General features: G+C 38.4%; 1 long non-coding RNA gene across 1 annotated transcript in view; it reads right to left on the bottom strand.

The window, feature by feature from the left end:
- Nucleotides 1-330: 330 nt before the first annotated feature.
- LOC107183692 overlaps nucleotides 331-11637 on the bottom strand; it is a 20578-nt gene continuing 9271 nt past the window's right edge. Inside the window, exon 3 of the long non-coding RNA XR_001514487.1 lies at nucleotides 331-342. This is a non-coding gene — a long non-coding RNA (uncharacterized LOC107183692). The remainder of the gene's footprint in view (nucleotides 343-11637) is intronic.

Genomic DNA, 11637 nt, shown 5'->3' with positions numbered 1-11637 from the left:
CCTATCACCATCTTTCAAGAGCACACCTGAGGCCTTAGTACAGCTGCCATCCATGCAAGCTGGTATCCACATACCAAGCAGGCCCATCTGTGAAATTAAGCTTGGGACTCCCCACATGGCCATAGGTACAAACTGAAGAAGGGGCACTGGTCCAACTATGGTGGATGACATCTGGGCTAACTGCTCATGCAGTTTGCTTATGACCCAGAGAGTTTGTACCTCCTTTTTCATGTCAGAAGGAGCAAGAGGCTCTAATTTGTCTTTCATTTCAAAGGGGATATTTTGGCATGACCTCTCACCACAGATCTCCCAATATTTTTCAGATATAAATTGTCCCTAAAACTTAACAAAACTATGAAACTGTTATTAGATAATATAGAAGAAAAGCTAGATGACCTTGAATTTGACAATGATTTTTTAGATAAAGCACCAAAGGTACAAGCCATGGAAGAATTGAGAAGCTAAAATATACGAAGAACACTTAAACCTCAACAATAAGATAGCAAACAACTTGAATAAAAAGTGGAATAAACTTACACTCTTCACAAAAATTAACTCCAATGAATCATGGACCTAAATATAAAATGCAAAGTTATAAAATAACTCCTAGAAGATATTTAGGAGAAAACCTAGATCACCTTGGATATTGTGGTGCCTTTTTAGATCAACACCAAGGACATGATCCATAAAAGAAATAATTGATAAGCTGGACTTTATTAAAGTTAAAAACTGCTTTAAAGGACAATGTCAAGAGAAGGAGAAGACAAGCCACAAACTAGGAGAAATTATTTGCAAAAAGTATATCTGGTTAAAAAAAAAAAACACCTATAATCTAAAATACACAAAATGCTAAAGAACTTGTATGCATATATGCATAACCAATGGACACAGATAATAGTGTGGTGAAGTCGGGCTAGAGGGAGTCAATGGAGGGAAAGGGGAAACATGTATAATAATTTCAACAATAAATATTTTTAAAGTAAATTATAAGAATAAAATATACAAAGTACTCTTAAAACTCAACAATCAGAAAACAAGTTGATTTTTAAAACTGCCCAGCTGGCATGGCTCAGTGGTTGAGCATTGACCTATGAACCAGGAGGTCACAGTTCGATTCCCCATCAGGACACATGTTCAATCGCCAGTGTGGGGCGTGCAGGAGGCAGCCATTCAATAATTCTCTCTCATCATTGATGTTTATACCTCTCTCTTCCTTTCCTTTCCTATCTGAAATCAATTTTAAAATATTTTTTAAACATGCCCAACATCTTAACAGACACCTCACCAGATGGCCAATAAGCATAAGCAAAGATGTTACATATCATATGTCTTTAGAAAAATGAAGTAAAACAATGCAATACCACTACGCACCTATTAGAATGGCCAAAATTCAGAATACTGACAACACCAAATGCTAGTGAGGGTCTTAGCCGTGTGAACTCTCATTCATTGCTTGTGGGAATGCAAAATAGTATAGCTACTTTGAAAGACAGTTTGGAGGGCCTTACAAAACTAAACATACTTTTACCATACAGTGCAGCAATCATGTCCCAGGGTATTTGCCAAAAGGAGTTGAAAACATATATCCACTCAAAAACCTGCACGAAGATATTTATAGCAGCCTTATTCATAATTGCCACAACTTGGAAGCAACCGAGATGTCCTTCAGTAAGTGAGTGGGTAAATAAACTGTGGTACATTCAGTCCATGGAATATATAATTCAGTGCTAAAAAATAAAATAAAATAATAAGCTATCAAGCCATGGAAAGACAGAGAGGAAACTTAAATCCATATTACTGAGTGAAAGAAGCCAATCTGAAAAGGCTACATACTGAATGGTTCCAACTATATGACATTCTGGAAAAGACATAACTATGGAAACAATAAAAGGATCAGAGGTTGCTGGGGAAATGAGCAGAGTTAGGGAAGGAAAGAACGGATAGATAAAGCACAGAGGATTTTTAGATCAGTGATACTATTCTGTATAATAGTATAATGGTGGGTACACGTCATTATAAATTTATTCAACTGAATAGATTATACAACACAAAGAGTGAACCTTAGGTGTGAACTATAGACTTTGGATGACAATGATGTGTCAATGTAGGTTTATCAATTATAACAAATGTACCACTGGTGGATGATGTTGATAATGGGGGAGGCTATTTTTGTGTGGGAGCAGATAGTGTATGGGAAATCTCTGTATCTTCTACCCCATTTTGCTGTGAACTGAAACTGCTCTAAAAAATTAACTTAATGATTATGAGCACCTTTACTCCCAAACCAGTATACTTTAGTGTGAAAAAACAGGCATACATATTCATGATATATTTATTCGCATTGAACACTGAAAAGCTATACATTCATTGGTCATCAGTTGACCATATTTCTAACTCTCACTATTTCCTTCAAAAGTGAATCAAAACAGAGAGGATACTGTTGTCCACCAATCATTATCTGGAAATAAAGTGGATAAGCATTGAGGAAAAACTTACTTGTCTTTTTTTTTTTGAGGTATAATTGACATACAACATTATATTAGTTTAGTTTCAGGTATACAACATAATTGATATTTGTACATGTTGTGAAGTAATAACTAAAATAATTCTTCTTAACATCTATCACCATACATAGTTACAATAATTTTTTCTTGTGGTGAGAACTTTTAAATCTATTATCTTAGCAACTTTCTAAAAAGCATAGAGTATCATTAACCATAGTCACTATGCAGTACATGACATCCTCAGCATATGTTTGCTTTGTAATTGAAAATGTGTGCCTTTTGACCCTTTCACCTGTCTCACTCACTTCCCATCCTCTGCCAACCACCAATCCATACCAATCTCTTCTTGTATCTATGAGCTTATTTGTTTTGATTTTTTAGATTTCAGATATAAGTGAGCTCAGACAGTATTTGTATATATTGTATCTTTATGACTTACTTTACTTGGCATAATGCCTCGTTATTAAAACTATTACAGGCCATCACAAATGGCAAGATTTCATTCTTTTTATGGTTAAATGATATTTTGTTGTGTATATATGCCGCAATTTCTCTACCCATTCACCCATTGGTAGACGCTTAGGTTGTTTCCATGTCTTGGATATTGTAAAGACTACTGCAGTGAATATGGTGTTCAGACAGCTTTTCAAGTTAGTGATTTGTGGCTTTTTTGTTGTTGTCATTGTTGTTTTATGAATACCCAAAAGTAAAATTGCTGGATCATGTGGTATTTCTATTTTTAATTTTTATTTGAGGAAACTCCATATTGTTTTTCATAGTAGCTTCACCAATTTACACTCCCACTAACTGCACAAGTTTCCTTTTCTCCACATCCTCCCCAACACCTGTTATTTCTTGTCTCTTTCATAACAGCCATCCTGATAGACATGAGGTAAAATCTCACTGTGGTCTTGTGTGATTGACCCCACGTCCCACGTCCCACGTCCCACGTCCCACATCCCACGTGGTTCAGGGTTCGGGCTCTGGAAGAGGGGCCGCACGCAAATGACAGAGATGAGACAAGAAATAATAATTTAGAAATTGGGGGGCCAGGCGGGAGCCCATCCCAAGAGGAAAGACTCCAGTTGGGCTCAGGCCTCCCCATTCTTTTATTCACTTTGGGATCCCATAGCCCTTAGGCAGGCAATTTCCAGTAACAGACAGACTATCTTATCAGTAAGGATTTACATGACTATCTGGTGGGGAAGTTGCTTCAGCTACCATTGTCTGGACTAGACAGTGGGTGCATAGCCCTGACCTTTGCCAGGACTCATGGGTCACCAGCATTCCGGGCTCCTTGTCCACACCTCTCTGCTAGAGAAGACAATAGGCAGCTTCCCACAGTCTTGATTTGCATTGCCCTGATGGTTAGTGATGTCGAGTACCTATTCATGTAGCTGTTGGCCATCTCTGTTTTCTTTGGCAAAACATCTATTTGAATCCTCTGCGCATTTTTGGGGTAATTTTTTGTTCGTTTTTTTCTATTGAGTTACATGAGCTCATTATATATTTTGAATATTAACTCTTTATCAGATCTGTGATTTGCAAATATTTTTCCCATTTAGTAGGAGGTTGCCTTTTTATTGTGTTGATGCAGAAGCTTTTTAGTTTGATGTAGTCCCACTTGTTTATTTTTGCTTTTGTTACCTTTGCTTTTGCTTTCAAATCCAAAAATAAAAATAAAAAAAATTCATCCCTAAGACCGATGTCAAGGAACTTGCCACCTATGTTTTATGGTTTCAGGTCTGACATTCAAGTCTATTTTGAGTTAATTTTTTTTTTTTTTTTTTTTTTTTGGTGTAAGATAGTGCTTGAGTTTGTCCAGTTTCCCCAGCACCATTTATTGAAGAAAATGCCTTTTCCCCATGATATATTCCTGGCTCCTTTGTCATAAATTAATTGACCATATGTGTGTGGGTTTATTTCTGGATCCTCTTCTGTTCCATTGATCTATGCGTCTGTTTCTATGCCAATCTCAGTATGCCACAGACCTACGGGTCTTGTGGGCACAAACCCACTGGTCTTCAAATTGGATATTTGGGGGTTTGACTCTCAGATGCTGATGTTAAAAGTCAGGGTGCCTGATGTGGGGTATGAACCCTTCACTCAGAGAAGCTCTGGGGTTTGAGTTTCCTCCTGATTGTGGTGGGGTTTGTGGTGAGATTATATCTAAGCCTTTCCTGCCCACTTTGATGCGGTTTCCCTCTCATTTGCACAGTGCGAAGGGGTCACTCTGCCAGATTTTGGGTGTTCTTCGGAGGAAATTGTTCCATATGCAGCTGTAGATTGAGTGTGTCTGTGGGAGGGAAGGAGTTCAGGATCTTCCTATGTCACCCTCTTGAACTGGAACTAGATTTCCTTGTCTTACTAATCTCTTCCCTGATATAGCGGGCGCCCCATTACTTCTGACCCCACTACACCCTTTCCAACATGGATCACAAAGCAAGGTTTAACTTAGAAAATCTCAACTGTGAGACGGGCTTTTAGTGATGAAGAGACAGGAAGCCATCAGGCACTTCTCCCTCGTGGGCAGATGACGCTCACTCCGCGGCACCACAGACCTGCCCCTGCTGGCACACACCGGGCTTTGCAGACTGGGCCACTGACATTACACAACTTCCCACTGTGTCCTTTGTGAAGGGGATTTTGCCAACTCCTTTCCTGCTTTCTCTACAAGCGTAGATGTTAGCGGCAAGTTTTTACGTTTTCTCGAAAATTGTGTCCTTTATAAGTGATTGCCATGGTAAATGCAGCTCTGGCTACCTGGAAGTTTGGGGCTCATCACTACTTGTAGCGACAAGGTTCACACATTCCATACTGCAGATCACTGACTTGGATTTGTCTTAGACCCTCCCTACCTTGATTTATGTAATTACGCAAATATTCCAAAGCTTTATTCCTGTATTTGACAAGTTTATAACAACAAGGGACAAATAGGCCTCAGCTGCAACAATACCCCATTTTTAGCTATTTATCACCCATCCTATTTACATTTAACTTTTTCTTGTGCAAAACAGTAACACTTGCAGATGTACTTACTTAGCCCATAAATGTTCATACTAAGTGTTGAGGTCAAAATTTGTTTACTATTCAGATTTACATGTTATAAATCATAGGGTTTATTTTACTATTTTTATCACTACCTCTAATTCATTTTTTGTGGATTCGGACTATTGCAAAAACAATACTAACAGCAATATAATTGCAAATATAACTAATAAAAATGATTATATTACATGAAAATATTAGGCAAGATAAAATGACCAATACAACCTTTATAGTAGATGGGCATCTTCAAAATGAAGTTATTAAAACTATTATCGGATTTCTAGAAAATTCCCATTTCTCATATTTCAAATATGGTAAATACATATGACTAAAATTATATAATCACCCTTTACTCTAAAACTGCCAAATTTCCTGAGAACATATGACCCAACAATCACAACTAGGAACCCCAGCAGTATGCTGACCACACTTTGAGCAACACAATATCAAGAGAACAAAGGAACAGATAGTTTTTAAAAAAAGTGTCTATGAAAAAGAATCTCTACTGTTGAATTTATAAAAGGGTTAGCAGTGACAGTAATATCCCCAAAGAATTCTGTAATTCAAAAATTCACATTCATCTGAGAAGCACAAATTCAGACTTCATTCTGTGACAGACAGTGGGGTTGGAGGTGAATGAATAGCATTATGACCTCATAAGACAGCAAGTACAGAAATGAACGGTTGGATTGAATATACTTCAGTGGAAAATAGGGTTTGAAAATTAGATCTGATTTTGAAATCAAACCAAGTAAAGGTTGTTTAGTGTTTATGCTTATAGGACTCAAAAATCTTCGGAACTTCAAAGGACACTTGGCGGTCATCTAATAAAAACTCTCTGTGACTGTTATATGTCTACATATCTATGCTCTCCTGGCATACCTCACAAGTAATAATGAAAAATCTCCTGAGGCAGCCTAGTGCAGTTTGAGACAATTCCAGTTTTCAGGAAATAAAATTATACATCCATGGCACTCAGTATAGCTAGCTATAAATGGTTTTTTACATAAAGATACTTATCAATCTTCACTTCTAATGTCTTCTCACATATCACACCTCAACACTCCAAGTACAATACAGGATCCTCATCTAGTCCTGTCCTCCAAATACACTCTCATCTGTCCATAACCCACTTAAGCCATGGTATGCGAAGTGAGCCCCAGATCCAGGTGTAGGTCTTGGCAATACTTAGCCAAGTGGGAGCATCATTTGCCATTTTCTGGACCAAAAAAAATACATATTTCCATTCATCTACTTAGGATTGCATTGCTCTGGGGCAGCCACGTCATAACGGTGATTCTCACTGAGTTCTCAGCTGACTAAAAGCTTTCCCACAAGCAGGACAGCAGTTACCCAGTTGCAGCCAACTAGTGCCACATGAGATCACAGGTTCAGAATTTCTAAGTCTTTTGATGGACTTTTCCGAGAATCCAGAAATGTATATTTCGGTGTACCTGGTATGACTGAGGACCTAGAAGAGCCAGATGGAGTACCTGTGAAAGGCAGCAGACAGCTGGTTGTTGAGGGATTTACTCTAAACTGTAGGTGTCTCTCTCACATCGATGTTTCTCTCTGTCTCTCACCCTCTCTTGAAGTCTCTCCAAAAATCAATGGAAAAATATTCACGGGCGAGGATTAACAAGAAATAAAATAAAATAAAATAAACAAAACGAACTGTAGGCGACAGGAAACTAAATTTCCATGATGCTGACCTTGTCACTGACTGCAGTTCTCCATGGTAGGAGGAGGCAAAAACTCTGCCTATTGCTGAAGAGTGTGCAGTTGGAGTATCCTCAGGTTGTGTACCTTGAAAACATAATAATAAGGTCATTTAAATTCTCAAAGGGGCCTGGAACCACTGGAAGGTGTTTTTCACTCCTCTGCTCTTACCCCTCAATGGAAAAGGCCTCTAAGATGCCAGGCTTTCCTGCCTCCCGTGTTAGTGAAGGAATGAGCATGGGGTGCTTTCTACTGCAAAGGCTAGAGTGTGGCCACTTCATACCTCCAGCCCTCAGGTAAACCCCCCACCCCCGCAAGGAGTGAAGTTTGGAAGTGAGCTTAGAGATTCAATACCCTAACCCTTTGTGTAAACAAACAAACAAAAAAGCTTTTTAGAGAATAGCAATAAATATGATTATGTAACTTCAAACAATAAATTTGTCTTAAATTCTATCTTTCAATTAATCAAGTTGTGTTAGGCCTGAGGTAGACTCTAGAGCTATAATTATTGTCATAATTTGGGTTCTAGCAAAAGTAGATGCGGAAGCAAGGGTTAATTTTTGAGCAATTTATTTAGTTGAGGAGTGAGGAAGTGAGAGAGGAAGACAGCCAGGGAAAGCAAGATGGCACTGCTGTGCGTGACTGACACTTAGACCTGGGAGCACCCAGGAATCATGCACCCAGGAGTTATCTTGCCTGGGGGTTGAGGGAGCTGCATATCCATACACCAATTATTGTTCTTTTTGGTGGAGGGGCACTAATTTCTGTGCGTGAGCAAAGTGGTTTTCTTCAACTTAAAAAAAAAAGTCTTAGGAAAAGAGATGGGGGTCAGCTGGTGTGTCTTAAAGCAGTATACGAAATACGATGGGGCATGGGCACGGTTCTGCTCTTGAATAAGTGAAAGTCCTTCCCTTCCAAGCTTGCAAGTTAGTAAGGAGACGTTAGAAAATAAACACAACAAAACGTGAGTAATGACACATGTGCACATGTATCGGGAAGTTAAATTTTCTGGGAGATCTTTTGAGTAACCGTGATCTGTATTCACTTGAAAATGGTCATGCTGAAATCATAGCTAGTATTGTTTGAGTATTTATCAAGCAACGTCCTTGGTGCTAGTCTCCTCCTTTGAAGTATTGAATTCACAGGATGTTTTACTTTCTTCCTATTATTGATATCTTTTTATCCCTCACTAATTTATCATTGTGTCACTTGCTGTATTTTGTTTGCCATTTGAAGCCGCCATAAATCCTATTCTAAAACAAACAGAGGAAAAGAGATTGCACAAGAGAGCAAATGAGAGAGGAGAGAAGTGAAAGGAAGGGGGGGAAGATAATAGAAAGAAGAAAGCATATGTATTTTTATTTGATGCAGTGGCCCTTTGAGAAGCAAAATGGGTTTGATAAATCTGCCTTTTCTTTCCACTTACATTCTGTGTGGTTTCCTGAATTGGTAAGATTTTGAGGAGATTCTTCTTGCAGGGAAATATTTGTTCTCCTTTAGAGAGAGCCTATTAAATAAGTAAATAAAAAGTAGATGGCCCTGCTAGAAGAGCTGATGAAAAAGTTCATACTAGGTAGAAAGGATTTAGAAAAGTTTACAAAGCTGATCAAGTGAACAAGTATCCTAGGTCATTAATCTAAAATGTTCTGGTTAGAAGTATTATATAAAAAGAAAAATGCTTTGAGGACTGTTGAAAATGGTCTCAAGAACCCGAAGGCATGATGATTGAAATAATAACAGACAGACTTGGAAGAAGCACTGTGTACTCTTCCCAGAATCGTCTTGATACACTAGGAGATCTGAGAGGAGTTCTAACTGGATGTGGGGTTTCTAGGAGGAGGACATTGGCAGGACTGATTCAAAACATGTGCCTATTTGTCAACAGTGGTGTAATTTTTTACAATCACTTACGGAGCTGTCTTCTTAGCAAAGACAGACCCTAGTGATTACAAAGAGAAACAAAACTGTAGAGTGAAAAGAGCGTACCAGTTCAGTTAAAGACTTGGGTTTGAATCCCAGCACTACCAGCTACCACTAGCTGGGTGACTTTGGGAAAGTCATTTAACTTTTCTAAGCCTTATTTCCTAATCTTTAAACTGAGGCTAATGGCATTACCTAGGATTAGTAGGTATTAATAATACAAGATGGCAGCTCTGGCTAGGTAGCTCAGTTGGTTAGAGCATCGTCCTGATACACCAAGGTTTCAGGTTCAATCCCTGGCCAGGGAACATACAAGAATCAACCAATGAATGCATAAATAAGTGGAACAGCGATGTTTTCCTCTCTCTTCTTTATCTCTCTCTCTCTCTAAAATCAATCAATAAAAAATTTAAAAAGAAGGAATTCTTGCCATTTGCAACAGCATGGATGGAACTGGAGAGCATTATGCTAAGTGAAATAAGCCAGTCAGAAAGATAAATACCACGTAATCTCACTCATTTGTGGAATACAGAGAACAACATAGACTGATGAACAGGGACAGACCCAAAGACAGAGAAACAGCGATCAGACTATCAATCCCCAGAGGAAAAGTAGGGGAGGTTGGGGGTCAGGGGAAGAGATCAACCAAAGGACTTGTATGCATGCATATAAGCCAAACCGATGGACAAGGACAACAGGGGGATGAGAGTATGAGTGCAGGGGAGGGGGTCAGGGGAAGGTTGGGGGTTAATGGGGGGATGAGGACACATTTATAATACCTTAACCAATAAAGAAATTAAAAAAATAATAATACAAAATGGCTATAATAATCAAATGAAATAAAGACTATGCAAGTATTAAAAATCTGGTTGTTAATATATCTCCCCACTGTCATGTTAATCAAAAAGAAGATGTTTGGCTTACGGTCCTAACATAGTTGTTATCAGACAATTTAGGAAGATCTTGAGTTATCTTCTACCTTTTTATACTGTCCCTATCTCAATTCTATGTCTATTGAAACTATAGAGTTTTAATCAATAAAAATTGATTCAGAAATAGTGGCCTTTCTTCCCATGGTAACATCTTGCTCTCTCATATCCTGAACTTAGTAGCATGTTGACATCTGAAATGCTGCTGGTGTGGAAAGAGGTATTTCTTTCCTGTTCATTACACATGATAAACAGCGGTGTGTGTTTTTATCAAATACAAGGTGTGTGAGACCCTAACTGTACCTCAGCCTGAAACATCATTCTGTTATCAAACAAGATGCCTGGCAGAGCATAGCCTGATAAAGCCCCAGAGCCTCTGTAGTTGTGTGTGCTTGTACATGCCAGGACAATACATCTCTGAGTATATATAGGTACTAATTCAAAAGCAGGCTATCTGGTTAATATCCCTCGAGTTATACTACCTTTAGTCCAGGCCAAGCTGCTTCAGCTTAAATGTATCATATATGTCATAAGTCCCAACAACTAAAATTTTTATGATCGAGCTCATTGGCTTCCTCCTCGACTTTTTAAAACACATCCATAACCCTCTCTCTTTGGCCTGTAATCCTGGTACACTTTGAGTCCATTATGAAGATTTATTGACTACTGTACTTTGAAAACTAATGCAGGACCAGAAAGGCAAGACAATTTCCACACAGTGTTGATTATATAAAATAAGATAGCATGGGGAGAGGAAAGCTCCAAACCTGTTTATTCATTATTGGCTAATAAAATGTTAATAATGGATTTGCTGAAATGAACCCAACTGTCAGGTGCCAGATCAGCTCTCTTGTTGATACACTGTGTAGGCAGCCAGGTCTGCCAAGTCCTCTGTTATCTTTGGCACCAGGTGAGGTATTATTACATGGGTAGACTGGATGTAAGCTAGAAATAGAAAGCAAATACACCCATTGGATAATTGCATCAAAATGAATCATGTTCTTCAAACATCTAATTAGATAGCTTGTAAGAACACATTAACCAAAATAAGTCGCAGTGCGTATGTGAAGATAATAGTTGTGGCTAGCTCGGTCTATCCACACAATTGCCATCACAGACCACAACCTTAGTTACTTTATTAGAGTCCAAGAAACCTCCTTATGCCCAAGTATGATTAGAGAGTTACACTCAAAATGGATGAGTACAGGACACTTCCCAAACTCCAGTGGAAACAAAAAAATAATCCTAGGAATTGTATTTCTTAAGAGCATGACAAAAATCCAATAGTGATATATGTATCTTTTATAGATGCCTTAAGAGCTAAATATATATATATATATCCAATATAATAAAAGAGAAAAATGGTAATTGGCGTACGACGATACCCTTTTCATAGGCTAATCAGGGCTATATGCAAATTAACTGCCAACTCAGACGGCAGTTAACTGACAACAAAATGGCGGTTAATTTGCATATGTAGGCACAATGCAGGGAGGCGAAAGGGAAAGCAGGAAGAA

The sequence above is a fragment of the Myotis davidii genome, unplaced genomic scaffold (genome assembly GCF_000327345.1).
Source record: "Myotis davidii unplaced genomic scaffold, ASM32734v1 scaffold200, whole genome shotgun sequence".
NCBI classification, from domain to species: domain Eukaryota; kingdom Metazoa; phylum Chordata; class Mammalia; order Chiroptera; family Vespertilionidae; genus Myotis; species Myotis davidii.
This window is presented reverse-complemented; position numbering and strand designations above follow the sequence as displayed.